This window comes from Ursus americanus, chromosome 23 (genome assembly GCF_024610735.1).
Source record: "Ursus americanus isolate L20-20 chromosome 23, mUrsAme1.1.p, whole genome shotgun sequence".
NCBI classification, from domain to species: Eukaryota; Metazoa; Chordata; class Mammalia; order Carnivora; family Ursidae; genus Ursus; species Ursus americanus.
In genome coordinates, this window is record NC_142149.1 from 18,687,816 (window position 1) to 18,715,725 (window position 27,910).

At 48.5% G+C, this 27,910-nt stretch overlaps 1 long non-coding RNA gene across 1 annotated transcript; it reads right to left on the minus strand.

Moving 5' to 3' along the window:
• Positions 1-5,746: 5,746 nt before the first annotated feature.
• Positions 5,747-27,774, minus strand: LOC148107943 (uncharacterized). The gene is made up of 3 exons (XR_015721390.1): positions 27,520-27,774; positions 13,815-13,910; positions 5,747-5,889 (listed from the first exon to the last, which is right to left on the minus strand). It is a non-coding gene; the product is annotated as an uncharacterized LOC148107943 (long non-coding RNA).
• Between the last annotated feature and the right edge of the window lie 136 nt (positions 27,775-27,910).

A 27,910-nucleotide genomic window follows, 5' to 3' on the forward strand; every position in this document is an offset into this window, starting at 1 on the left:
TAGTAGGAAACATTCTGAAAAATCTTTTGAGCCCAGAAAAGGCGCAGGTCTACATCCCCATTCCCACCTAGAGGCTGGCTGCTTCCTTCGCTGCTGCAAGTGTTCTCCTAACTTCTTTGAGCCTCAACTTTGCCATCTGTGAAGTGGGATAATAGTGGTGCCTAGAGGCAACAAGCAAGCAAACAGATAAATAAGTAAACAGGATGATGTTTGATAGAAATAAGGACTATGGGAAATATAAAACAGGGGGATTAATTCATTCAGTGTTCAATTCGAACAAGATGTAGGAGCATCTGGGATGGGCCAGGCACTGCTAGGTGCTGGAGGTATGTCAATGAGCGTAACTGACAGCAATGAGCAACCTGACAGAGATCCCTGCCCACTGCACCTTATATTCCAGCTCCTAGAGGACAGAGGATGTGAGGATAAAAGGAAGGATCCTATGTTAGAAGCAATGGTCGGGGGAAGCCTCTTTAAGGAAGAGACTTTTGATTTGAAGAGGACATCTCTCCAAGAACCTTGCAAGAGAACAGCAGATGCAAAGGCCCTGAGGCAGGAAGGCAGCTTCCAGGAACAGAAAGGAGGTCAGGGGAGCTGAAGCGAAGCAGGAGGGAACTGACACTTTCTGGAAAAGTCCACAAGTTTCCAAACTTCAGAACTATAGGTGGGCAAGGGAGTCCTGGGAATGGGTTTGGAGGATGGGAAGGTTTTCACTTCCTTCTTCCACTTGCTCATTTTCCTGTGCCTGGACCGGAACCCTGAAAGGGATTCATCCAGCTTTCCAATCTGAACTCCCAAGGAAGTAAGGGTTCCGGTGAGGAAACACTGCTGGGCCACCACCCCTCAGGCAAAAGCCAGTCGCCCTCTCCAAACTTGAGAGGCTCCCTCTGCCAGACGCATACCTCCCTTGCTGGAGGGAGTGGAGGCCCCCAGCACCAGTGCTATAATGGTTGTACTAGATTTTTCCAGCATGCAAGCGTGACCACATGTCACTTCTCTGCGTTGTTAGAGTTCAGAATCTATTTCTGCCCGCAGGTGCTGAACCGGAGATAAGGCGCACTTTGGTCGGCTCTGGTTAGGTCTGTTTTCTCCAGGGAAAGTCCCCCCACCCCCAAGCAGCCTGGACGAACCCATTTCATGCTTGTGGATTTCCCACCTCTGGGTGTGAGGCTGTCAGGCCCCACAACTGGCAAAGAAAGGCATCTCTACAAGGGTAGCCTCGAAGGTGTAACATGGTGCTTTGGGGGGTAATTTACACTGGAAGTAGACATTGGAAATCATTCTTCATTTGCAGATCACTGGCACTTCACACAATGACAAAAGTCACTGGTCCTCATGGTAAGGGGCCAAGTCAGTAATGCCTTTTGCATCTCTCTCTCTCTCTCTCTCTCTCTCTCTCTCTCTCTCTCTCTCGGGCGTGCACACACACACACACACACACACACATGCACACACCACTGTGATTTGCCACCTTTTCCTTCAGAGGAAAAAAGGAAGTTCAGAGGCACGAACCCAGAGCGGGCGGGCAGAGAGGGGTGGGTCAGGACTTCACTCCTGTGGTGTAAGAGTGAACCACCCTCCCTCGCCCCAGGGCTCACCACTTCCTCCGCAGCTTCTGGGAAGGCCCTCCTATCCCCAGAGTGTGGACAAACTGGCTTCTTTTTTGCACTGCGAGAGCTCCCGCCAGGAACTGCGAGGCGCCAAGGTGGGAACTTGGAAGAAGCACAATTTTAAATTAGGTTGGACGCTTGCCTCTCTGGAAATGGCAAGTTTCTAGAGTATGGCAGAGTCAATATTGTCTGTCCTGATGAGCAAACGTGAGAGGGTCTTCGACATAGAGAAACCACCCAGAGGAGCAGACGCCCCAACTCCCAGTCCTGGGAAGAGACAGTGGGGTCACCAAAGTGTGGCTGAGAGAGGCTTCACCCATTCCCTGTTAGCAGCCTGCCCTGCTCCCGGGGACTTGATGGGGACATTGATTGACACTGACTATTTCTCTGTCTTTTCTAAAGGGCAAGCCCCCACTCCCACTTTCCATGTGGTTGCCCCTTAAGTCCTCTTGGAGAGAAATTTTGAAGCCACGCTGGTAAGAAAAAACATAATAAAAATAATAATAACTCAAAAACCATTCTGACCCTATGCCATCCACCCTGCCAACCTCAAAATATTTTATATTTATAGAATGCATCATAATTTTCACTCCCCTTTCCCCATAAATGATTGAGTTTAATTTCATGACGAACCCTTCAGGTAATAGGTAGGGGTTATTAGCCCCTTTTTTACTGCAGAGGAAACTGATGCTCAGAGAGGTTTGGTAAGTTGGCCAAGGTCACCCAGCTAACACAGGAAGTGGTGAAACAGGGCCCCAGATCCAAGCATCTGGATTCCGAGTTCCAAAATCTTAACACCATGTCCCCTCTACTCCATGTCACCTCGGATTCGCCCAGCTCTCGGTGGGTGGCAAACAGAGACCGCACGGGCTGAGGTTGGCCGTGGATGACCCCGAACCAGCTTTCTCCCCAGAAGGGGCAGTGCGTGCTCAGTGACAGCCTCATTACAATGATTAAATCGTCCTGTGTTGGTGACAGATTGGAAGATTGGGGGGCAGGTGGACTATGAACCCAAGAGTGCCTCTGGGACAGCCCAACCAATGAGAGCCATCCATCACTAGGAGCTGGCAGGGCCCGATGCGCTGCTCCAACATCTCTGGGGACAAGACAGCCGGGGACCCTGATGAGCCAGATGTTATCTACCGCCATTTGCATCTAAAATTCCTCATTTCTTGACATGAATTGATGGAGGAGGCATAAAGGGGTGGTGTAATGGGGTTGGTACTTTCAGCTCCTTTCTGACCTCCATTTAGGGCAACCTCAAGGGGGAAGTTCTCCTAAGGTTAAATGGCTTTAGGTGATGAGCAGGAATGCGTTAGACAACTCAGCCAAGGACTATCAGAGGCCTCTGGAGGGCAACTTGGCAGAATCTACCAGACTCTTAAACGAATTGAATTTATCCTACAAATATATTCTCTCATGGGCCAAAGAAGTACTCACAAAGCCATTCATCGTAGCATTTGTATTGCTACAAATATCTATTAATGGGGCGCCTGGGTGGCTCAGTCAGTTAAGCATCTGCCTTCGGCTCAGACTGTGACCTCCGGGTCCTGGGATCGAGCCCCGTGTTGGGTTCCCTGCTCAGCGGGAAGCCTGCTTCTCCCTCTCTCTCTGCTCCTTCCCCCCCTGCTCGTGCTCTCTCTCTTTCTCAAATGAATAAATAAAAAATCCTTTAAAAAAAAAAAGAATCATGGCCCACAAGTAGGACCAGATACATAATTCTCAGGGCCCAGTATGAAATGTTGACTCCTTATTCATAAATTATTAAGAATTTCAGAAGATTAGGGGCGCCTGGGTGGTGCAGTCGTTGGGCATCTGCCTTTGGCTCAGGGTGTGATCCCGGTGTTCTGGGATCAAGTCCCACGTCGGGCTCCTCTGCTGGGAGCCTGCTTCTTCCTCTCCCACTCCCCCTGCTTGTGTTCCCTCTCTCGATGGCTGTCTCTGTCACATAAATAAATAAAATCTTAAAAAAAAAAAAGAATTTCAAAAGAGTAGCGGCAGAACATGAAATCAAGCGTGGGGTCCTTGCAAACGAAGGGCTCCGCTCCACCACACGGGTCTCCCGGGGCCCCGGGGAGCCGGCCCTGCACACACACAGCGGCCAGTTGGGCAGAAGGGGGTGGCTTCGACCAGCCCTGCAAAGCAGACCAAACCCACGGCAGCTGGTAGGTTTGCCCCAACAAGGACATCTGGGAACACATTTCCTCACCGGGTCACTTTCCACGCTCACGGCTGCCCTGGTCATGAGCTCAGAAGAGAAACCAAAGCAATAAAACAAACATAAATCAAAAGCAACCGTGTTAATAAAATGGATCCAGAGGGTCAGTGTGGCAGGTGGGACATTAGGATTCAGACAGCTTTAGTACCTTCCTGGAAAAATTACACGAATTGCTGTCAGAGGATCTCAAAGTTCACACAAAATATGTCTCCTGCCTCATTTAACTCCCATTTCCCCGGCAGTAAATTATTAACTGAACAAGCTGGAGCCGGTATAGCTATGGTTCCAACAGAGGCCTCACATCCGGGCGGAAAACTGCTCAACACTTTGTACTGGAAGCGACCCGGCACCAAACCCATCTCTCCCCGAGCGCCAGCACCTGTCTGCAGGGGAAGACTCGTCCGCACGGCGTCCGGCTTCCCTTTGGAGTGGGGTGCAGAGTCCCCGTCAAGGGGCCCAGGTGGCCCTGCAGCCTCAGAGCAGCGGTCCAGAGACCGGTGACCTCATAAGGCCAAGGGCACCAGCGGGGCCCACGGAGGCTGCCAGTGGGGGATCAGAAGGGGAAAGAGGTAGGGAAAGGACAGAGGGGAGGGGATCGACTGAGGACGAGAGAAGAAATACGAGCTTTGGGACAAAATAGATAGTTCCAAAGTGCAGCTTCCCCCTTTCACCGTCCCCATCTCAGTTTCTGAAAGTCCTTCCCATCTTTGAGCCTCCATTCAGGGAAGATTTCCTCCGGGAAGCTTTTGCTGATTGCCACAGAATGATGTTCCTGCAGAAAGAAATAATAGCAGGGCTCCTGAGCGGCTCAGTCGGTTAAGCGTCTGAGTCTTGATTTTGGATCAGGTCATGATCTCAGGGTCGTGAGATGGAGCCCCGTGTCAGGCTCTGCGCTGGGGGGGGGGCGCCTGCTTTGGATTCTCTCTCCCTTTCCCTCTGCTCCTCCCTCCCTTCTCTTTCTCTCTCTCTCCCTCTCTAAAAAAATAAATAGAAGAAGAAGGAGAAGAAGGAGGAGGAGAAGAAAGAGAAGGAAGAAGGAGAAGGAGGAGAAGAAATACTAGCTAACATTGGTGGAGAGTTTCCCATGTGCCACCTGCTTCATCTAGTTTAGTCCCCCCAGCCCTTCCAGGTGGACGTTATTACTGCCCCGATTTTGCAAATGAGGAAACTGAGGTACAGAAAGTTGAGTAACCTGCCCAAGGTCACACAGGGGGCAAGTGTGCAGTTGGGACCAGCCTGACTCCAGAGCCCTCGCTTTGGACCATTCAGCACTCCCATTTCCTTCTTCTGCCTCACCATGTGCCCTCAAGTGGCTCAGGCATGGCTGCTTGTGGTATGGACCGTGGCGCCCTGGCGTCCTGGTGTCACCCCATGCCCGAGAAAGCTCCCTTGAGCCCAGGACTCTGCCTTACTCATACCCCCATTCTTCCAGCAACGCATGACAAGGTCTCGTACACGGTAGGTGCTCAGTAATACCAGTGCCATTCCTTTCTCTCCTCGGACACGTGTGCAAAGAGGATTGTGTCTCAGCTACAGACTGAGGGAAAATATTTACAAATCACATACCCAACAAAGGATTTGTATCCAGAATATATCATGAACTCTCATAACTGAACAAATAGGAAAATGGGCAACTCAATTAAAAAATTAGCAGGAGATAGGGGCATGTGGGGGGCTCAGTGGGTTAAGCAGCCGACTCCTGATTTCAGCTCAGGTCTTGATCTCAGGGTGGTGGGATGGAGCCCCTCGTCATCGTCATCGGGTTCCACGCTCAGCGGAGAGTCTGCTCCAGGATTCTTTCTCTCTCCTCCTCTCCCTCTTCCCCCTCCCCACTCACACACTCTCTCTCTCTCTCTCTCTAAAATAAATAAATAAATCTTTTTTAAAAATGAGCAAAATGGGGCACCTGGGTGGCACAGCGGTTAAGCATCTGCCTTCGACTCAGGGCATGATCCCGGCGTTGTGGGATCGAGCCCCACATCAGGCTCCTCTGCTGGGAGTCTGCTTCTTCCTCTCCCACTCCCCTGCTTGTGTTCCCTCTCTTGCTGGCTGTCTCTATCCCTGTCGAATAAATAAAAAAAAATCTTTAAAAATAAATAAATAAATAATAAAAAATAAATAAAAATGAGCAAAAAACACTAATGCTTGATCAAAGAGGATATTATGGGGATAGCAAATAAGCACATGAAAATACGTTCAATATCATTAGTCATTAGGGAAATGCAAATTAAAACCACGATGAGATATTACTACACAACGATTAGAACGACCAAAATAAAAACTACAGATAATAAATACCACGTTAGGGCAATGATATGGAGCTCTCCTCCATTGCTGGTGAGAATGCAAAATGGAAAATAGTTTGGCAGTTCCTTGTAAAGTTAAACATACATACATTTACCCGGAGACCCAATATCCCCACTCCTGGGCATTTACCCCGGAGAAATGAATATTTATGTCCACACAAAAACCTATAAATGTATAGTTATAGCATCCATAGGTATAGTTGCCAAAAACTAGTACTAGCCCAAATGTCTCTGCATGGTTGAATGGATTTTAAAAAACCCGTAGACCGTCCATACGGTGGAATCCTACTCAGCAATAAAAAGGAACAAACTTTTAGTACGCAACTTGGATGCATCTCAAAGGCATTTAAGCTGAGGGAAAGAATCAAGCCTCAAAAGGTTACATGCTGTATGATGCCATTCACACGCCATTCTCAAATGATAAAACTGCAGGGACGGAGGAAAGATCAGTGCCTGCCAGGGGATGGGGTGGGGGAGGGGCGGCAATAAAGGGATAGCACAAGGGAGTGTGTTGGAGTGATGGAACAATCCTGTATCCTGATTATGGTGGTGGTTATATAAACCTATATATGTGTCAAAACTTACAGAACTACCCACTGGGGAGGGGGCGCCCGGCTGGTTCAATCAGAAGAGCATTCAACTCTTGATCTCGGGGTCTTGGGTGTAGAGATTACTTAAATAAATAAAACTTCAAAAGAAGAGACAGAACTCCCCATTAGTATGGCTATAACCAGGGGCTCTGGTTGGTTCAGTCGGTTAAGCATCTGCCTTCAGCTCAGGTCATGATCCCAGAGTCCTGGGCTCATGCTCGAGTCTGGCTCTCTGCTCAGCAGGGAGCCTGCTTCTCCCTCTCCCTCTGCCCCTCCCCCCTGCTCGTGCTCGCCCGCTTGCTCTCTCTCTCTCACACAAATAAATAAATAAAAAATTTTTTAAAAGGATGGCTATAACCAAAAAGAAAGATAATTACAAGTGTTGGCGAGGATGTAGAGAAATTGGAACCCTGACACGTGGCTGGAAGGGATGTAAAATGGTACAGCCACTTTGGAAAACAATCTGGCAGTCCCTCAAAAAGTTAAACATAGAGTTACCATATCATCCAGTCATTCCACTCTTCAATATATGCCCAAGAGAATGAAAATAAATGTCCACACAAAACTTGCACACAAATGTTCTTAACAGCGTTACTTATAATAGCCAAAAAGTGGGAGCAACCCAAGTGTCCATCAACCAATGAATGGCTACAGAAAATGTGGTATACACAAAATATGCAATGAAATATTATTTGGCCATAAAAAGGAATAAAGTACTGATATATGCTACAACATGGGTGAATCCTGAAAACATGCCCAGTGAAATAAACCCAACACAAAAGGCCACATATTGTGCAATTCCATTCACAGGTAATGTTGAGAACAGGCAAATCCCTAGAGACAGAGAACAGACTCATGTTTGCCAGGGGGTGGGGGGAGGGGAATGGGGAGTAAATAATAAACGGTACAAAGTTTCTTTTGGGAATGATGAAAACGTTCTGGAATTAGCGGCAATGGTTGGACAACTTTGGGAATATACTGAGAGTCACTGAATTGTGTACTTTAAAAGGGTGAATTGAGGCTCCTGGCAGGCTCCGTCAGTGGAGCATGTGACACTTGATCTTGAGGTTGTGAGTTCTAGCCCCACGTTGAATGGAGAGATTATTTAAAAACAATTTTTTTTTTAAGGGTGAGGGGCACCTGGGTGGCTCAGTCGGTTAAGCATCTGCCTCTTGATTTCGGCTCAGGTTGTGATCTCAGGGTCGTGAGTTTGAGCCCCGCTTCAGGCTCATGCGCTAGGTGTGGAGCCTGCTTGAAATTCGTTCTCTCTCTCTCCCTCTGCCCCTCCCCCCCAAAAGGGTGAATTTTACAGTATGTGAATTATATGGACAAAAATATTCATTGAACTGTACATCAACAGAAAAAACTTTTCATCAAATTTAACAAAAGCAAGCATCGTGTCTAGAGGGCAGGCACCAGGTTCTCACCTGTTTTGGGTCATACACACTAAATGCTTAAGACAGCGGTTCCCAGACAGCCACGCATTGGAACCTCCATAAACTTCTGATGTCTGGCAACCATCCCCAGACATTGTGATTAAATTGATCCGGGGTGCAAGCTGAGAGTTTGGAAAGCTTTCAGGGTGATTCTAACAGGCAGCAAAAGTGGAGAACCCCCGGCTTGGCAAATAGCTGATGAACAACCACTCCGGGGAGCCAAAAGTCAGCCCCCTCCCCGGCTTCACTTCGGAGAAATCTGATCGGATTTGTCCTTGGCCAGAAGAACAAATGCCATCGTTTCTGCTGTTCACCAAGCTGGACGGAAACAAATTAGGACATTCCTTCCAGTTCCTTAAGGGCCCCTGCTCTCCCCGCAAACGTGTGGTTGATGAGATCATCCGCAGTTCAAGGAGAATATGTTCTTCAGGGCCGTGCCTTCTCTGTCCTGCTCAGGCTCTCTCGCTGGCCCCACTGGTAGCTGGGGACGGGAACGTGGAGGAGGAGGGAAGGAGCCACTTAATAGCCACACTCTCCGTAGGATGTAGCACGCTTTCTTCATTACCCTTCTGAGGGACATTCACGTTTTCAAAGAAGACCAGATGCCCGACAAAGGCATGAATGGCTAAGGACAGACTGAGATGCTAGTCGGGGTGTTTTTGGAGGGGAGGGTCTCTTCCCCTTGACTTTTCAGGCATGTGACTGTACTGGCCCTGAGCTTTTGGGTCCTGTTTTCTTAGAACAGAGAATGAGATCGTAGCTAGCAGCCTTCCGATCGCTTAATGACTGTGGTTTGAATTGAAATTTCATTCAGTTATGATTAGATATTGTCTCTGGCATTTATGGTCTTTTTTGGGGAAGGAATCTCACGCTTCATTGAAGGTGCTTTTGTATTTTCCACTGTTGTTTGATGCAGGTGAGTCTCCTCTCCCCGACTTAGTTATTAAGACTTTTGGTTGCAGATTACAAAAACCAACTCAAGGTTTAAGCAACAAGGGAGTTTACAGTAAGATTACAGGTGGGACTAGGAAAAGGTAAACCTTCCGGAGAGCGGGAATCCGGGAATATAAGGTCAAGATCAGGGAGTAGAAACTGGGGCCCCACCCTAGTGGATGGGGAAGTTAGAGCTCAGAGAATAATAATCACCTAACATTAATTGGGTATTTACCATGTGCCAGGCACTGTTCTAAATCCTGCATGTTAATCCAATGAGGTTATTCTTACATCATCATCATCACCATTATTATTATTACGAGTAATAGTACATTACTATTACTATTGCCATTTCATAAATGAGGAAACGAAGATACACAGAAGATAAAGCAACATGTCCAAGGTCTTCCAACCTTTGAACCTTCCTGCATTTGAACTCAGGCAGTTTGGTTTCAGAATCTATATATTTAACCGCCATGTGAATGATGCCTGTAAGAATTGTGCAGTGGGCAACCTGTATACCTGTATATAGCAGCCCTGCCAATGGATCAGTGTTTCTCAACAGGGGCACCAGCGGGATAGAGGATCAGATAATTTGTTGTGCAGGGCTATCTCAACCCCGTTTACTAAATGCCAGTACTAATCATTCCAATCATTGTGACAATGAAAATGCTCCCAGGGGAGAGTAGCAGCCACAGTAGAGAACCACTGGGATAAACAGACACTCCCAAAAGGTGTCCCCCTCTCTATTTTGTGAGCCCCTTGAGACCTAATATCCATGTGTCTTCTTTTCCTCCTCCCCTAGCAACCAGCCCAGGGATCTGTGCATGAACTCACTCAATGCACAGGGCATGCTTGGAGCCTAGAGCCCGATGGTGCCTACAGTCCTCGCCCCCAGGATATGCCTGAGCGCTGAATGAATGCAGGTGTCCAATCTTATCAGCCTAAAATAATAGGGATGAAGATATGAGTCATACATGGTAGATTCACTTCAACAAGCCTTCACAAACGTACCACACTTTTCCCAGTTTAGAAATTAGTCATTTCTATTATGAAAAAAGAATGCAGCATTTTTTAACTTGGGGAAAGAGAAAAGTAGTTATACTCCTACTTCCGGCATAACTAGTCTGTTTTGCATGTTGCCTTCATCCCCTGTCTATACTCACTCTTCGTGTACAGATTATAGTCAAAGAACACCCATCTGGGCTTCTGCTCTTTTCGGGTAACATTTATAAATAGTTTCCGTGTTGCTACGCCGTCTTCTGCAGAGTGTTCCATTACACTGATCTACTCTAATTATTATTATTATTAGTCCTTAGAAAAATCTTTATTACAAGCATTTTTAAAGGATCTATTTTAATTTTAAGCAAACTTCCAAGTGCTAAATGTTTAGCTGATTTCCAGGTTTATTGGCTTTTGGTTTTTTGCTTTATGGGTAATGCTGCCATACACATTTCTATGCATATAACTCTGCTTCTGTTCTAATTATTCAGATAATTCCCAGAAACGGCCTCAGTGAGGCAATGGGTGTGGACATCTTTATGGCTCTTGGAACAAAGTTCCCTATCACCTTCCAAGAAATAAGCACCAGTTATTGTTTCCTGGCAGTCTATGAGTGCACGAATTTCACTACAACTTCACCAGCATTAAAGACTCTTCTTTTTTCCCCCCAAGATTTATTTATTTACTAGAGAGAGAGAGAGGCCGCGAGCAGGAGGGGCAGAGGGAGAGGGAGAGAGAGAATCTCAGACAGACTCTGTGCTGAGCGCGGAGCCGACATGAGGCTCCATCTCCCGACCCTGAGATCACGACCTGAGCTGAAACCAAGCGTTGGACACTTAACCTACTGAGCCCAGCCGGACACCCCAAGGACTCTTCATTCAAAAAAATAATTGTCCACGTATGTGAAATGGTGGCATTTCAAGTTGGCTTAAATTTGCATTTCTGTGACTTCCTGCATTTTCCTGCTGCTGTTTATTATTACAATACTCCTTATATTAATAACTTGCACACAGTGTCTAGAATGGTAATTCTTATCTTCATTGTACACATCACTACCCCACTAGAGAGGTGAGGTCGAGTTGCCCGAGTTCGTGGCGTCGGTCAAACTTAGAAGGAAGCTTCGTCCAGTGCTCTTTCCGGCCACCCACCTCCTAGCCTCCCCCTGCTCGGACGCGCTCAGGGCTGAAATCAGCTTGTAGGGTGCAGTTCCCACCCAGGAATCCACGAGGGGCTGGTGCAGAGGGTCCCTGAGGCTCTGGAGTTAGCACCCATCTCTTTCCCAGTAATCGGCTCCCGTCAAAGGGGCAAAGACAGCCCCCAGATCAGGTCCCGGCACCTCAGCCTCCTTCCCTGTCTTTCTGCTCCGGGTCCTGTAGAACGAAAGGAGGTGCTCCCAGCGTTTCGCCTCTGATATATTCCTTAGGATTGTGATTCCCAGACTTGGCTGCTTCCCAAAATCCCTTGGGAGAAACCTTCCCACTTTCCACACACAGATTCCCCGTCTCTGGAGTCAGAGTCTTCAGAGGTTAGGGCCTGAGGAGCTGCGGGGTTTAACCTCCCCCCGCCCCGACCCAGGGAATGATGAGGCTCACCTAAGTTTAGAAGCCATTGCCTTAGGGTTCATAAGATCACCCAGGGGTGCTTGTTAAATATGCAGATTCCGATCTATCTGGGGTCTGGTATGGGGCCGTGGGATGTGCGTTCCTACTAGCGTGCCGTCCACAGACCACACAACGGTGACCTTTGGGGACTGGGAAAAGGCCTCGCAAGCCACCACTTTTGCAACTGAATCAAAACGTAGACAAACCTCCACTGGAAACGGCTCTTCCCTCTCCCCAGAGGAACCGGCTAGACTTCTTGTAAACCCAGTTTTCTCGGCAAGCGCCAAAGCATTCGCGTATAGGCACTGGAGAGTGGAGCGAAAGGAGAAGCGCTTTTCTGCCCAGGAGAAAACTCTCCCTCCCAAGCAGAAGGGGGGCTGCGGGGGGGCCAGTGTGGCAGGTGGTGTTTATCTGCAATCACGGGCTATTCATCAGACTTCCAAACCGCCTCTTAGATGCAAATCGTTCATCAGCACCATCATGCAGCCCTTCATCCCGGGGACTGGCAATTTCAGTTGTCTTTTGTTCCCCCTTTCCCAAATCCAACTCCCCCAGAGCCAGCGGAGGCTGGAAACCACACAAAGGCACCACTTCCCATGTGAAAGGACAGGCCATCTACCCCAGGGGGTGGATCCCCAGCTCCCCGACTTAAAACAGAGGGTCAGGTTTGTTCGCTTAGGCAAAATCACAACGATGTTTTTACGTGGGTTCCAAAGTATTTCCTCCCTTTATTGGAGGAGGGGCGAGAGGATATTTAACTTCAGACATCTATTGATCTTCGACTACCTTACTCTCCACCAAATAGTTATCTGAGGGCAGGAATCCGGGGAATCTCAGCCCAGATCAAGTCATTTGTTTATCTAACTGTCTTCACTGCGGATGGGCAGAGCATCAGAAGCAACGGCATCCGAGACAAAGGACTGGGAAAGCCACAGTGTCTCTACATCCTGCAAACATAGGTTTTGAGCCGGGGAAAACCATGATGGAATTACAGTGGCAGTGAGAAAAATCTTTTTAAAAAGCTCTCAAATTGACCAATATTAAAAGGAATTCTAATACCCAGTATTGGCAAGGGTGGAAGAAGTGGGCATCCCACTCTTCTGTTCTACTTCCTGGAGGGCAACTGGGCAGTTGGTGTCACAGGCCCTAACCATTAGGCAAATCCCATGCCACCGCAGTCACACTTCTGGAATTTATTCGGGGGGGGGGTCAAATATGCACAGATACTACTTGCAGTGATATTTGTAATCTTTTAAAATGTTCAAGGACAAAAGAATAAAAAGCATGGAGTAGACATACACAGGGATCTTTGTAAGATCTTAAAAAATAACGTCATGGAACAGGAGTTGGCAAACCACACCCACGGGCCAAATGGACCTGCCTCGTGCTTTTGTAAATAAAATTTTAATGGAACACGGCCATGCTCCTTTGTTTATGCGTCCGTGACTGCTTTCGTGCTGCACTGCAAGTACGTAGCAGTTGTAACAGACCTTCTGGCTTGTAAAGCCTGAAATATTTACTATCTGGACCTTTATTTTAAAAAGTTTCAGGGCGCCTGGGTGGCTCAGTGGGTTAAGCGTCTGACTCTTGATTTTGGCTCAGGTCATGATCTCATGGGTCCTGGGATGGAGAACCCAAGGAGACTTAAGATTCTCTCTCTCTCTCTCTCTCTCTTCTGCCCCTTTAACCGCTCATGAGCACGCGCACTAAATAAATAAACAAACAAATAAGTAGAATCTTTGAAAAAGTTTGCCACCTCTGCTCTGGAAGAATATTCACTGACAAACAAAAATGTTTATGATATATTTCTAAGTGAAAATAAAAAATCAGGGGTGCCTGGGTGGCTCAGTCATTAAGCGTCTGCCTTCAGCTCAGGGCGTGATCCTAGAGTCCTGGGATCGAGCCCCGCATCGGGCTCCCTGCTCCACTGGGAGCCTGCTTTTTCCTCTCCCACTCCCCCTGCTTGTGTTCCCTCTCTCGCTGGCTGTCTCTCTCTCTCTCTGTCAAATAAATAAAATATTAAAAAAAAAAAAGAATGAAAGAAAATAAAAAACCAGGCCACCACATAATGTCATTTTTGTTATGCGTAGAAAATAAGACTGAAAGAAATTCAAATACCAATGGTTTTCTCTGGCAGGTGGGATTATGGGTGATGAGGTGCGTCTGTCTGTTTCTGACAGCCTTCTCCCGTCGGTCCACACTGAACACGTACTTCTACGATGGGCAAGAGGGAAGAGGAAAAAAAAGAGTAACTGGGAGTTGTATCCTACATGGGTCTCGCTTCAGTCCCCGTTTCCACTCTTGTCTCCTGATCCCCATCTGAATCCCCAACTCCATCCCCAAGCCCTTCCCAAGTAGGTCCTTGCCCCAGCCCCCACCCCAATCTTGTCTTGCTTTGCAAAATCCCTGCTCAAAAGAAAATAATAATAATAATAATAATAATTCCTCTTATTCGGGGCGGAGGCTACATCAGCATTTGTGCCTGGGGACCTGAGAGGAGGGAGGGGGGAGGAGGGGAAGAAGTGAGTTTGTTTGTTTTTACTGGTTGTGCCTTTGAACTAAAAAAACAAACCTTAATAATGTAGGTATTCAAGGCCTTAGCCCGTCCTTCAAACCAAGAATTCCTCAGCTTTACCCCAATGTTCATAGCAGCATTGTCCACAATAGCTAAATCGTGGAAGGAGCCGAGATGCCCTTCAACAGATGACTGGATTAAGAAGTTGTGGTCCATATATACAATGGAATATTACTCAGCCATCAGTTCTCAACATTTGCTGCAACATGAACTGCACTGGAGGAGATAATGCTAAGTGAAATAAGTCAAGCAGAGAAAGACAATTATCATATGACTTCTCTCATCTATGGAACATAAGAACTAGGAAGATCGGTGGGGGAAGAAAGGGATAAAGAAGGGGGGGTAATCAGAAGGGGGAATGAAGCATGAGAGACTATGGACTCTGAGAAACAAACTGAGGGCCTCAGAGGGGAGGGGGGTGGGGGAATGGGATAGGCTGGTGATGGATAGTAAGGAGGGCACATATTGCGTGGTGCACTGGGTGTTATACGCAACTAACGAATCATCGAACTTTACATCAGAAACCGGGGATGTACTGTATGGTGACTAACATAATATAATAAAAAAAACATTAAAAAAAAAAAAAGAATTCCTCAGCTTTGTCACAGTCTAGGACACTAGGAAGCCACTGGGCTGAGGTCGAAAACCTGAATACTGAGCAGCATTTCAGTATTGTAAAGGGACCACCTTCACTCTTGTACCCATTCAACGACGTGCTCCCAAGCACTCCCTGGTACCAAACAGAGGCCTACCTCAAAAACTGCAGACAAGCTTGGCCCTTTAAAGGAGGAATAACACCGTCTTAATAAGCAGCTCTAATACCTGCACCGCACGTTACCGTGGTCAGCTCTCTGTTACACACTGATGTTGTTCTGTTTCTCCCCACTCAATGTAGAAACACTTTGACATCACCAAGCACTCCCCTGTACATGGCCCCACAAGAAGTATTAAAAAAATATAAGCATGGCAACAAAGTGGCTCTCAATCAAGTGGCACATCAGGATCACCTGGGGAGCTTTAAAAAAATGGCAGATGTCAGAAACTGCATGGGGTGCAGGCCAGGAATTTGATTTTGAAAGCTCCTCCAGAGAGCTCTCCCTTATGCAAGGCTACGGTCCATGTGAGTTCAAGAGGTGGTTCTGGAACTTGGCTGCACATTGGAATCACCTGGAGAGTCTCCAGATCCCAGTGTCCAGTCTGGCACCCAGAACAATTAAATCAGAGTGTGTGTAGGTGGACCGAAGCACTGGTATGTTCTCTAGCTCCCCGGGTGACCCCGGCGGGCAGCCAAGGTTGAGAACCACTGAACTGAAGGAATTCAGAGCTGATAAGAGGACAGGCCAGAGTGGCCCAAGAATGTTCTGCAGGAGATGGGATCTGAGCCATGGCTTCAAGAAGGAGCAGAAAAGAGGAAAGGAATTTGAGGGTGGAGAATGCCACAAGGACACATTTGGCTCAGGCAAAAGATTCGTCATGAGAAATAAGGCCGGGAGCATCGGGTGGGGCCCGATCTCAAGGGGTCCAGAATGCCGAACAAGGGGTTTAGCTTAAACCTAAGAGATAGTCATAGAAGATCTTGAGCAAGGAGGTGACTGATTTAAGATTTGGAGGAAGATAAGTCTGAGAGTTGATAGCAAGTTTACATAGGAGCCAGCAGAACCAAATAAGAGATTGTTAAAGATTTTCTAAAGTGATTAGATCTAGTAGTGGAGAGGGTGCAGAGAGACACACATTCTCACATACTGCTGGGGGGTGTATAAATTAGCCCCACTTTTCCAGAAGGCCGGGCAGCCCTAGCCCTTAGGGTGCCTTTGTGAGAATTAAAGTAAGATGCCCGTCCCTCCACATACACACAATCCCATGCCACAGAGCGTGGCTCGGCGACCAGAGATGAAGCTGAATTTTCAACCCTGTCTTGCTCCCCTTGACACTGACCCCATGTGCAAAAAACAGCCCCCACAATTATCTGCAGCAGCCCTGCCATGGAGCAAGTTCCCAAAGTCATAGGACTGCCCATCATCAGCCTCCGCTATGGTCACTAAACATGGAGCATATAGGGACTGTTCCTGCACTGGGACAGGTTCATCAGAGAGCTACGTGTATCTTGGAAGTGCCCAAGAAAGCAGGGAGAGTTCCGGAAGAACTTGGACCAGGACAGAACCCATCAGCGGCAAGCATCGTTGATCACCTGTCCAGCAGATACTCCCTCATCTGCCTTGATTCAGAGCCCTGCTTTTCCCCTACAGCGGTGTGCCCAGCACCAGCGATGACTTGGGATTGTTCTAAGCCATTCCTGCTAATTGCTGTCCCCTTTGCCAGCGATCGGTCCAAGGGAGCATATCAAGGGTTGGAGCTATCGGCAATAAAAGGATTTGCCTTGCCCGAAGAAGTATGTGAAGCAGAAGCCCTTCTCCTGCCACCAAGACCTGACCATCCACATCGCTGTGTCCTGTTTGGAGCCAGCTGCGAGAGGACATGTTGGAGCTGCGACAGCCACCTCAAAACCAGGAAGAATCTCAGATTCTCAGAGATCCTGAGCCAAGAGAATCCCTGAGATTCTGACTCAGCGCCCTGACCTTGCCGAGCAGCTGAACTAATCCTGGAAGCGCTTACCCCCAGACCTCATGTTTTGTGAAATAATGAAATGCCTTTACAATTTGAGTTCTCATTCTTTAAGTAACGTATCACTTACAGCCGAACGCATCTGAACTTTCCAAACACCTGCAAATTGATTTGTTCCACAAGAACCTAATGAGCTCCTGCTTGATCCCTGGGATTTAAAGATGGGTGAATTTTCAGCCCTCTGAGAACTTCAATTCTAGAGGGAAAGACAGACATTAGGGGCGCCTGGGTGGCTCAGTCGTTAAGCGTCTGCCTTCGGCTCAGGGCATGATCCCAGCGTTCTGGGATCGAGCCCCACATCAGGCTCCTCCGCTGGCAGCCTGCTTCTTCCTCTCCCACTCCCCCTGCTTGTGTTCTCTCTCTCGCTGGCTGTCTCTCTCTGTCAAAATAAATAAATAAAATCTTTAAAAAAAAAAAAAAAGACAGACATTAAAACAAATAAACCCATGGGAGACGCACTCTAGCAGAAGAACAGAGTAGTGCAGGATGACAGAAGGCAAAGTGACTTGGTCTGAGAATAAGAGGATAAATGGACGGCGTTTTGTTTCAGACTTTAGCTTCGAGGGCTATCCAGGCGAAGGTGTGTGAGGCTGTGGGCAAGAGGTCTGAATTAAACGTATACACCTGGGAGGTGTCGGTGGAAAGCCAGGGGTTGAAGTCATGGCAGTTGCTAGCATCTCTCAGTATATCAGGCAGGAATGCTTTTGGCAGCTTAAAAATGAGAACAGCAGGGCCAGCCCAGCACTGCTGCCTTTGTCGTCTTAACCAGATCACAGCTGCAGGGCAGCATGGCGGTGATCGAGCCCGTGGGTTCTTCTCCGCAAGCTCGCAAGAAGGGTGCTGCAGCTCCTGCCGCTATAGCCTCATCGCTTTTTTTATTATTATTATTATTGTTTAGATGTTTTTTTTTAAGTCATCTGTACTACCCAACGTGGGGCTCAAACTCACAATCCTGAGATCAAGGGCTGCACGCTCCACCAAGGGAGCCAACCAGTTGCCCCTTTCGCCATCTCCTGATTAAAGGCAGGAAGGGCTGCTTCTCCTGAAATCCCTCCCACCCAAGCTTCTATTCATGGGCCGTTGGCCAGGGCTACGTCATGTGTCCACCCTGAAACAGATCACGTACCAAGACACATTTTTTATTATGATTTATTTTTTGGACCAATCATGATTCATCCCCGGGCAGAGAGGAGGGGTCTTCCTCCCTGAACAAGAAGAAAAGGCAATGTGGAATGGGCCTCCGACAGCATCCTCCACTCCCTGAAAGAGCCCAGAGAATGGACAAAGGCCAAAGACAGACAACTGGAAACTTGTCAACATTTTCAGGATGGTGGGGGGGGGGGGTTGGTAAGGGAGGTAGAGATGGAGGAGAAGAGATCAAAAAAGCAGGAGGAGGGAGTTCCAGGAGACAAGAAAAAAGAATTCCCAGAAGGAGGAAGTGGCCAACAGCTTCAAACATTATTAGGGAGGTCAAATTGATGAGGACAATCCTAGAGGCCATTAGTCTTGGTGAGGAGGAGGTCACTCTTGACCTTGGTAAGAGCGTTGCCAAGAACATAAAAACATATGGAAAGGGGTGAGTGGGAGGTAAAGTAGGGAAGTGTGCAGGCAAATGGAAGAAACAAAATATGCAGCCAGAGGGAAAAACCTTGGAGGGAAAAGCTATATTGAGCACAGAGTCGCTAGAATCCTGAGCTAGAGGCAGACCTGATTGGAGCTAAGCAGGAAGACTTGACCAGCTTCCTCTCCTGCATATTCATCAGGGGCCTTCTTGCCAGCTCGAGAGAGCGAGTGAGACAGTAGCGCCTCTTCCACCCCAACTCCACGATTAATTCCCATTTCCCTTGGGGCTTGGCACAAAAGAAGGACTAAATCATGCTCTCCCACCATCTGGGCGATTATGGTCTCCCATCAGCTGGTACAAAATGAAGGGTCTGTGACACTTAGTGGCAACCCTGCCCCCATCACATCTGGGCCTTCATCTCTTGAATTAGCCAATCAAGGGACATTTGGAGATGTATTGTGATTCAAGTGACGGAATAAATAACCCCTTGGCCAAGCTGCACTCCAAGCCTCCCAGTCTTCGTGATGCTTAATCGCAGAAGGCAAAAGACGTGTGACCGGCTCTGCTCTCTGACGTCTTGGGGCAAACACAGGCGTCTGGGCAGGAGGATGACAGCAGGAATGTGCCCAGCCTCCGGTCCTCCTACGGGGCCTTCCTGGAGCTTCCGCATCTGCTGTTCACCCTGGACCCATAACCTAGAGCAAAGGGATATCTTGGGTTGTCTGGGGGAGGCCATGCTGGGCAGACGCCAACCAAAACTTGGGAAGGCCTGATATGAGGATTCTGTGATCCTAGAGCCCCGATGTGTCCCTCTATCCTGGCACCAATCACACAGCACTGGAATCTTCTGGGACATCTCTGTCCCATAGACTGTTTGCCGCCTGAGGGCAAGGAGCAGATCTGCCTTTTCCGCCCAGTGCGCAGAATAGGGACTAACATCAAGTTATACTCAAGGGGTGTTGACCATGTGAGCAAACAAATGAATGAAAGAATGAGAGGGTGTAGAGAATATATTCTGACCACAAAACGCTCCTCAAAGGGCATTTCTTCGGGAACCACCATGTGTCCATGGGGCAAGAGGGGGTGGGGACGGTGTGTCACTGGGATCATGCCTTCTGATAGGAAGATAACTGGTTGGGCCCGTCTCCTGGTCCCCTTTGGATTACAAAATACCTTCACACCTGGTCTCACATGAAATATTCCCAATCACCTTGATAGGTTGGGAAGAAAGAGGAAATAAGTCAAATGAAATCCTAAACAGATTCAGTAAGGAACTTCTTAGCCCTCTCAGGGATGCAATCAGGACAGAGAATTCCCTTCCCATTTGTGATGAATTAATCGTACAACAGGGATTACATTTCCCATTTCACAGATTTAAAACAAAAACAAAAACAAACAAAAATTAGCTCAAAGGCATAAAATCCCTACTGTGTTTACACAACGAGTAAATAGAAGAGCCAGAACTGGAAACTGAGCCAAGCCCAACCCTCTTTCCACTTGACTCCCTTGCCTCTTTGCACACCCCCTGCCTCCCTTCGTGCACTATTTCCAATCAGCAAAGCCATCCTCTCCTCTAAAAACACTGCATATCCCAAGGAGGAGCAAAGCTGCTAGGGAGAGAGTTTGAACCCATCCTCGGGCCAACCAAATGCTTTGCCTAGGTTTCTTTATTCCCAGCCTGGAGTATTCCCAGCCCCAACCAGCCAGGCATTCAGGAGAGAGCCTGTATCTGGCCTCAAGCTTCCCAATGTCATGTGGGCCCATCCTCCCAGGAGACACTCTGGCTTGGGGCAGTAGAGTTAACCCAAGCACCTGTGAAATGCTGGAGCAGGACTCTTTTTTTTTTTTTTTTAATATTTTATTTATTTATTTGACAGAGAGAAAGGCAGTAAGAGAGGGAACAAAAGCCCGGGGAGTGGGGGAGGGAGAAGCAGGCTTCCCGCTGAGTAGGGAGCCCAATGCAGGGGCTCCATCCCAGAACGCTGGGATCATGACCTGGGCCAAAGGCAGACGCTTAAGGACTGAGCCACCCAGGTGGTCCTGGAGCAAGACTCTTAAGACCCACGCCTCTCAGGGCAGAGATGGCTACCGGAGTAGCTGGTTCTCTGGAGACGTCTCGGCACATGTCTCTGGGTCCACTTTTCTTTTTAATTTTATTCATCCACTTCAATTTTTTCCAGATTTTTTTTTTAAAGATCCCATTTATTTATTTGACAGAGAGAGACAGCCAGCGAGAGAGGGAACACAAGCAGGGGGAGTGGGAGAGGAAGAAGCAGGCTGCCAGCGGAGGAGCCTGATGTGGGGCTCGATCCCAGAACGCTGGGATCACGCCCTGAGCCAAAGGCAGTTGCCCAACGACTGCGCCCCCCAGGCACCCCCCAGATTTTTTTCTTATAAAATAAAACTTAACCATTTGGATAAACTCAGGAAATAATTAAAAAAAAAAAAAAAGCAGCGATCACTCATACTCTACCCCCTAGAGAAAACCCCTATTAACATTTCAGCATCTTTCCTTCCAGTCTTTTCTTATGCAGTTGTTACACGGTTGACAGTGTGTCGTTATGTACAATTTCGTATTCTTCATCTTTTGGGAATTGGAACAGCTTTGTTGACTTTTATTATGATCAAAACAGTTCGCCCTAAGCCTACATACACCTAGAAAAACCTAGGAAGGTTAGATGATGTAGAAACAATCAGATATTCATGCGTACCTACTATATTTTAGACGCTCGGGTGCTAAGTTGAGCCAAACTTTTCCTTCCAGTCAGAGAAGAAAGATAGCAAATAGATAAACAAATAAATGAACAGGAAATTTCAGATTATGGTAAAGGCTTTCAAGAAACAGGGACTGTCACGGAGAACAATGAGGAAAGCGGGTTAAGTGGCTGGGGAGATCAGGGAAGGCCTCTCAGAGGAAGGGGCATCTGATGGGATGAAGCATGGGATGTTGCTTCAAAATCCAAAGCAGACCTGCTGGGTGCTGTCTCCACAGACAGCCGGGTACCCCCCCCCCTCAACGCCCCAGGGCTCTGGCTGGAGACCGCGGCTTCTCCAACATTCGGTGAGTATTTATTGAGCGTCTGCTGTGGGCTGGGCACTGGCAGCACAGGAAAGGACAACACAGAACTGGTCTTTCCTCGGGACGCTTACTGTCTCGTGGGGAGACAGATATGAAACGAATGAAGCCATCAATATATAAATATACATTTGTTAAGGGTCTTACGTGACAAGCAGGGGAGAGGAGGAGGGAGGTGCATACACTGAGTGATCTGAAAAGGAAAAGAGCTCTCTAAGGGAGTGACATTTAACAAAGAGTTGAAGGATGAAAAGGATGTCACGCTGGCCCACTCTGTCAGCAAGGAGTCCACGAGGAGAAGAGTAGCAGCGAGGAGACTTCAAGTAGGGGGAGCGTCGTCTCAGAGCAGGAAAGGGCTTGGAAGTGTTCACAGAACAGAAGAGCCCTGTTTGGCCTGCGATTTGGAGGGAGGGTCCCTGGTCCCAAAGGAGGTGGACAAGGTAGGCAGGAGCCAGGAGAGCCCCATAAGCTAGAGCGCGTAGATGGAAGTTCCTATTCCAAGTATGGAAGCCGATGGAGAGTTTTAAGCAGGGCAATAACAGGATCTGGTTTATATATAGACTTTGGCTTTGGCTGCTGTGTGAAAAGTAGATTATAGGGTGGGAAGAGTGAAAGCTGTAAGAAATAACCGGGGCTGGGCTCAGGGAGAGAGTTGGATGCAGCCGAAAGAAAGTTAAGCAGTTCAGAGAGTTTGGTGTCACATTAGAAGTTTCTCGCTTGGGCACCTAAATAGATGGAAATGCCACTTGGAGATGAAGAGTTCCGAGTTCCCGGGGAGCTGGGGTTGGTGGGGCAGGGGGTGAGGTGTGCTGAGAAGACCGAACCCCCTCCCGGCCCCTGAATAGCACAATGTCACCTTGAGAGTTAATAATAGCTCCTGGGGGGGGCGCCTGGGGCGCCTGGGTGGCGCAGCAGTTAAGCGTCTGCCTTCGGCTCAGGGCGTGATCCCGGCGTTATGGGATCGAGCCCCACATCAGGCTCCTCCACTGGGAGCCTGCTTCTTCCTCTCCCACTCCCCCTGCTTGTGTTCCCTCTCTCGCTGGCTGTCTCTCTCTCTGTCAAATAAATAAATAAGATCTTTAAAAAAAAATAATAGCTACTGGGGATACCTCAAAGTTTGATCTCAGTATAGAACCAAAATGTGGTACTCTGCTCGGCTTCATCGTTGGCCTTTGGAAGACAGAACTGTGAAATGTCTCCTTCAACGGCATTTCTGAGCTCGTGTATGATTGGTGATCATGCGGCCACATACTTTGCCTTCATATCTCGCCAGTGTCATGACATCAGTAATCCAAGGAGGGCATGTCATTCAGTGTGACTGTTCTATGTCCATGCAGGCAAGCATTCCCAACGTAACTTGGAGTGAAAATCTCCTCCTGTGCTCTATGTGTGGAAATTATTTTTTTTTTAAGTGTCATTTTCTTTTGTTTTAAGTAAGCTCCACGCCCAGTGTGGAGCCCAGTGCAGGGCTTGAACTCACAACCCTGAGATCAAGACCTGAGCTGAGATCAAGGGTTGGTCACTTAGTCAACTGAACCACTGAAGTACCCTAAAGATTTTTTTTTAATATTTTATGTATTTATTTGAAAGTGAGAGAGCCCAAGCAGGCGGAGAGGCAGAGGGAGAGGGAGAAGCAGACTCCCCACTGAGCGGGGAGCCAAGCACATAGGGCTCCATCCCAGGACCCCGAACCACCACCCCAGCCAACGGCAGAGGCTTAACCAACTGAGCTACCCAGGCGCCCCCTAAAGATTTTATTTTTAAGTAATTTCTACACCCAACGTGAGGCTCAAACTCAAGACCTCAAGGTCGAGAGTTGCATGCTCTCCCGACTGAGCCAGCTGGGTGCCCCTAAGTGTTAAAACTACTGTTTTGAGGTAAAAATGCTTTAACAATGCGTTAACAATGTGAAAACTGGCAGTTCTATATATAAAAACAGTGTAGAACTTTGAAATGGTGGTCTAAAGAAATAAATAGACAATTATGTAAATAGAAGGACAGTGTGTTGGCTGGATCAGCGAATTTTTTAAGATTTTATTTTTAAGTAATCTCTACACCCAATGTGGGTTTCAAACTCATGACCCCGAGATCAAGAGTCACCCGCTCCACCAACTGAGCCAGCCGGGCACCCCTAGATCAGTGCTTCTTAAACTTAGGAACAATCAGAATCACCTAGAGAGCTAATTAAAATACAGATTCTAGGAGGCTTATCTCCTAATATATTTTTTTAAGATTTTATTTATTTATTTGTCAGAGAGAGAGCACAAGCAGGGGGAGTGGCAGGTAGGGGGAGAAGGAGGCTCCCTGCTGAGCAAGGAGCCTGATGCAGGACTCCATCCCAGGGCCCTGGGATCATGACGTGACCCGAAGGCAGCAGCTTCACCGACTGAGCCCCCAGACATTCCAGCAGCACGTTCCTTGCCAACAATCATTAAATGTCCAAGAAGACTTTCATCATCATCTTCTGCTACAGAAATCTGGGATATGTTTCTTGGGTATCACCAGAAAATGCGTTGGTGCTTCATGGGAAATGTCATGGAAAGCAAGACACTGGTTATCCTCAAAAATGATTTTTGGCTGGCATTGCCTTGCAAATGATCTTCCTAAAAATTTTCTTTTTTTTTTTTTATGTTTTTTATTTAAGTCATCTCTACACCCATTGCGGGCTCAAACTCACGACCCCGAGATCATGGATCTCACACTCTTCTGACGGAGCCAGCCAGGTGCCCCTAAAACAAGGACTTTTAAATAATTATTTTTAATATGTTCAGAAAACAGGAGCGCCTAGGGGCCCCTGGGTGGCTCAGTCTTTAAGCGTCTGCCTTCGGCTCAGGGCGTGATCCCAGGGTCCTGGGATCGAGCCCTGCATCGGGCTCCCTGCTCACAGGGAAACTGCTTCTCCCTCTTCTCCCTGGTTGTGCTCTCTCTCTCTCTCTCTCAAATAAATAAAATCTTTTAAACTTGTGGTCTAATTTGGAGAGACAGACACAATAAACAAGTAAACTGCTAGTCTTCACAAAAACCATGTAAAGTAAGTGCTATCGTGATCCCCATTTTTAATTTTTTTGAAGTAATCTCTACACCCAACTCACAGCTCGAGCTCACAACCCTGAGAGCAAGAGTCCCATGCTCCACTGACTGAGCCAGCCAGATGCCCCTTACGATCCCCATTTTACTTTTTTTACTTTTTTATTTTTTTTAAAGATTGTATTTTTTTAAGTGATCTCTCTACCCAATGTGGGGCTCAAACTTACAACCCCAAGACCAAGAGTCCCATGCTCTACTGACTGAGCCACCCAGGCGCCCCAGTGATTCCCATTTTTAAAATGAGGAATCTGGGGGCGCCTGGGTGGCTCAGTCAGTGGAGCGTCCAACTCAAGCTCCCCTCAGGTCTTGATCTCAGAGTCGTGAGTTCAAGCCCCACGTTGGGCTCCACGTAGGGCATGGACCCTAGTTAAAAATAAAAATAAAAATAAAATAAAATAAAATAAAATAAAATAAAATGAGAAATCTGAAGGGTGCCTCGGTGGCTCAGTCAGTTGAGCATCTGACTCCTGGTTTTAGCTCAGGTCATGGTCTCGGGGTCCTCAGATCGAGACCGCGAGGGGTTCTGCACTCATCAGGGAGTCTGCTTGAGGATTCTCCCTCCCCCCTGCACCTCCACCTGCTCGCTCACGTCTGCTCTCTCTCTCTCTCAAATAATTTTTTTTTTTTTTTTTTTTGTTAAGGAGACAGAGAGAGGTTGCGGGGTTTGCTCAGTCCCACGCTGGAAAGAAACAGCCGGATTCAGATGCGGCAGCTGGACCCAGAGGCCACACACACGGCACCTCTATGCTATTCTGGTCTCTCCAGTAACAGCCCCTTGTGGGAATCCAATGACAGAAAGTGTGTGAAACAGCTTTACAAACATTGGAGCTGATGATGTGGCGGCCAAGACTGGCTGAGACCATGACAGGCGGTGGGAAAGTGACCTCCAGTTTCCCACCCAGGCACCACGAGGCCGGCACCTCTTCCTCGGCCACCCTTCAGCCCTGGGGTTCCCCGGGAGGCCTCTGATGGGAGTGGTGGGGAAGCTGCAGGACGAACAAAATGATCAACTCGGCTCCCTTCCTGGTGGCTCAGAGGCCCCGCATTCCTGGTGGCTCAGAGGCCCCGCAGGGGCACAGCCCGGAACACCGCCTCGCTCTTCAGCCAAACTTGGATTCGGGGTCCTCATCTTGTAGGAAGGGAAGTCCCACAGGCAACGTGACTAAAGCTGGTGAGACAGGCGCCCAGGCCGGCCTCCTCCAGGCACCAGCATCCAGGGCCCAGGGAGAGGCGGGAGAACGTGTCCCTGGCCGTCTGCACCCGGGGGTGAGGGCCGGGGGCTGGGGACGCTAGGACTTCCCTGCAGACAGAACAGATGGTTGTTGCTTGACGAAGGCACGTGCAGTCCCTCACAGACCCTCGCACCCACGCCCACGTGCGCAGAACGGGCTCCTGCCGCAGAGAGGGGCTCGTGAGACCCTATACGAGGGCACTCCTTAGTTCCCGGCGGACTGAGTGCGTCGGTGGAAGGATAAATAACAGCTCACATCTGAAAGCACATTACAGCTGGCAAAGCATTGTCACTTACTTCAGTGCATGAAATCCTCCAGAAAGAATGACGAGGGGGGTCACAGTATCCCCATCATATGAATGAGAAAACTGAAGCTCAGAGAATTAATGGCCATTTGTCCGGGTCTCACAGCTGATCAAGGGCATTTACTGAATGAATGAGGGAATGAATGAATGAGTCTGTAAGCCAGGACCTGAAGGATGTTGTCTTCTCTGGATCCGGCACTGTTTCTACCATATGTGATACTATTGTCCTCAGCCGGAGTTCAGCAGTCTCCCCTGAGGAGTTGAAGTTGGAGGCGTTGTGAGAAAGACTGTACAGAAATGTCTCCTGGAGGGCTGATGTCACCTTATCCGCTGACGCATTTCTGTGGACAGGGACCCGTCCTCCAATCCCACCAAGCCCTTGCTGTCACAGCCATCCCAGACCACCCCAGCCTGCTGGGTTGTAACACACCTACTCACTGGCCCGTCTCCCTTCACCTGCGAGCTCCGGGAGCACTGAGCCTTGCTGCCCGTGTGCCCCAGCAGCTAGCATCGACCAGGACATGAGTGAAAAAAGGGATGAGGGATGTGGCAGGTCTTCCTTCCCTATGTTCTTCACAACAAGGGAACAGCCATAGACGGACCCCCAGGATTCTGTCTGGTGGTTTGGTGGCAAGGGAATGTACGGAGCCAGTTCTGAAAATCCATAATCGGTTTCCCTCCCTCTCTCTCCCTCCCTCTCTTTTTCTCTCTCTCCCTCCCTCTCTCCCCTAGAAAGCCCACCAATATTTAGAAGGCTAAATATCAACAGGGCAATTTCAGCTCCCAGGGAGCAAAAGGGGACAAGTGCATCCCAGCTGCTCCAACCAGGACAGCCCCAAAGAGCTAAATTTTCTTTCTCCCTCGAAAGGGCCCAATAGCATGCTTCCACCCACGTCTTGGCTCTCCCACACCCCATTTGCTGTCTCCCTGCAGACAGCCGATGCTGCCACCCTCCCACCCAGCCCTCTGCTAGCGGAGCTCTGAACACCCAAAAAGGAAAAACGATTGTGCTGAGCGAAGACAGAGCCGGGGAGGAAGGGAAGGGCTGTTTGCTGCCAGCTGACGTTCTGCAGACTGGCTGCCTGTGTCTGTGCCAAGGGTGTGGCCACCAGCAAACTCAGAGAGATGGGAGGGCGAAAGAGAAAATGCTACTGATAGCAGCAGCACATCCTGAGCCCTACCTTACAGTCTTATCTCCAGCTCTACTGAATTGGCCTCCCCAAGAGGGAGGACGAGATCAAAAGCCTAGAGATAACCGAGAACTACAGGAGGTCACACATTCATGCCACAAACATTTCCTGGGCACACTATGTGCCGAGCAACACACGCAGCACCAGGAAGGCAGATGTGAAAGGCAGCATACCTGCTCCTGGGAGGTCTCACGTTGGAGTGGGAGCCACAGGCGTGTCAACAGCGGCTGTAGCGCGAGCAGTGGTGAGGGAGACATGAGCCCTGGACACAGGAAGAGGTCGGAGGAGGGGCACTTCACCCAGATTCCAGAGCAAAGGGTAGGCAGAGTCTGCCTGGAGAAGGTGACATTCAACACGCTGAGTCGTGAAGGGGAGGAGGAATGAGATAGTGAAAACAGGAGGAGAGGCACTCTGAGGCAGCAGGAATAGGCACCATGATTTGGTGAAGGGTGAAGAAGAGGAGTGGTCAGAGTATGAGAGCTTTGGTCACACATGCAAAGGAGCTGGGATGCTATTTTAAAGACATCGAGCTTTCGGGGTGCCCCGGGGGCTCAGTTGGAAGAG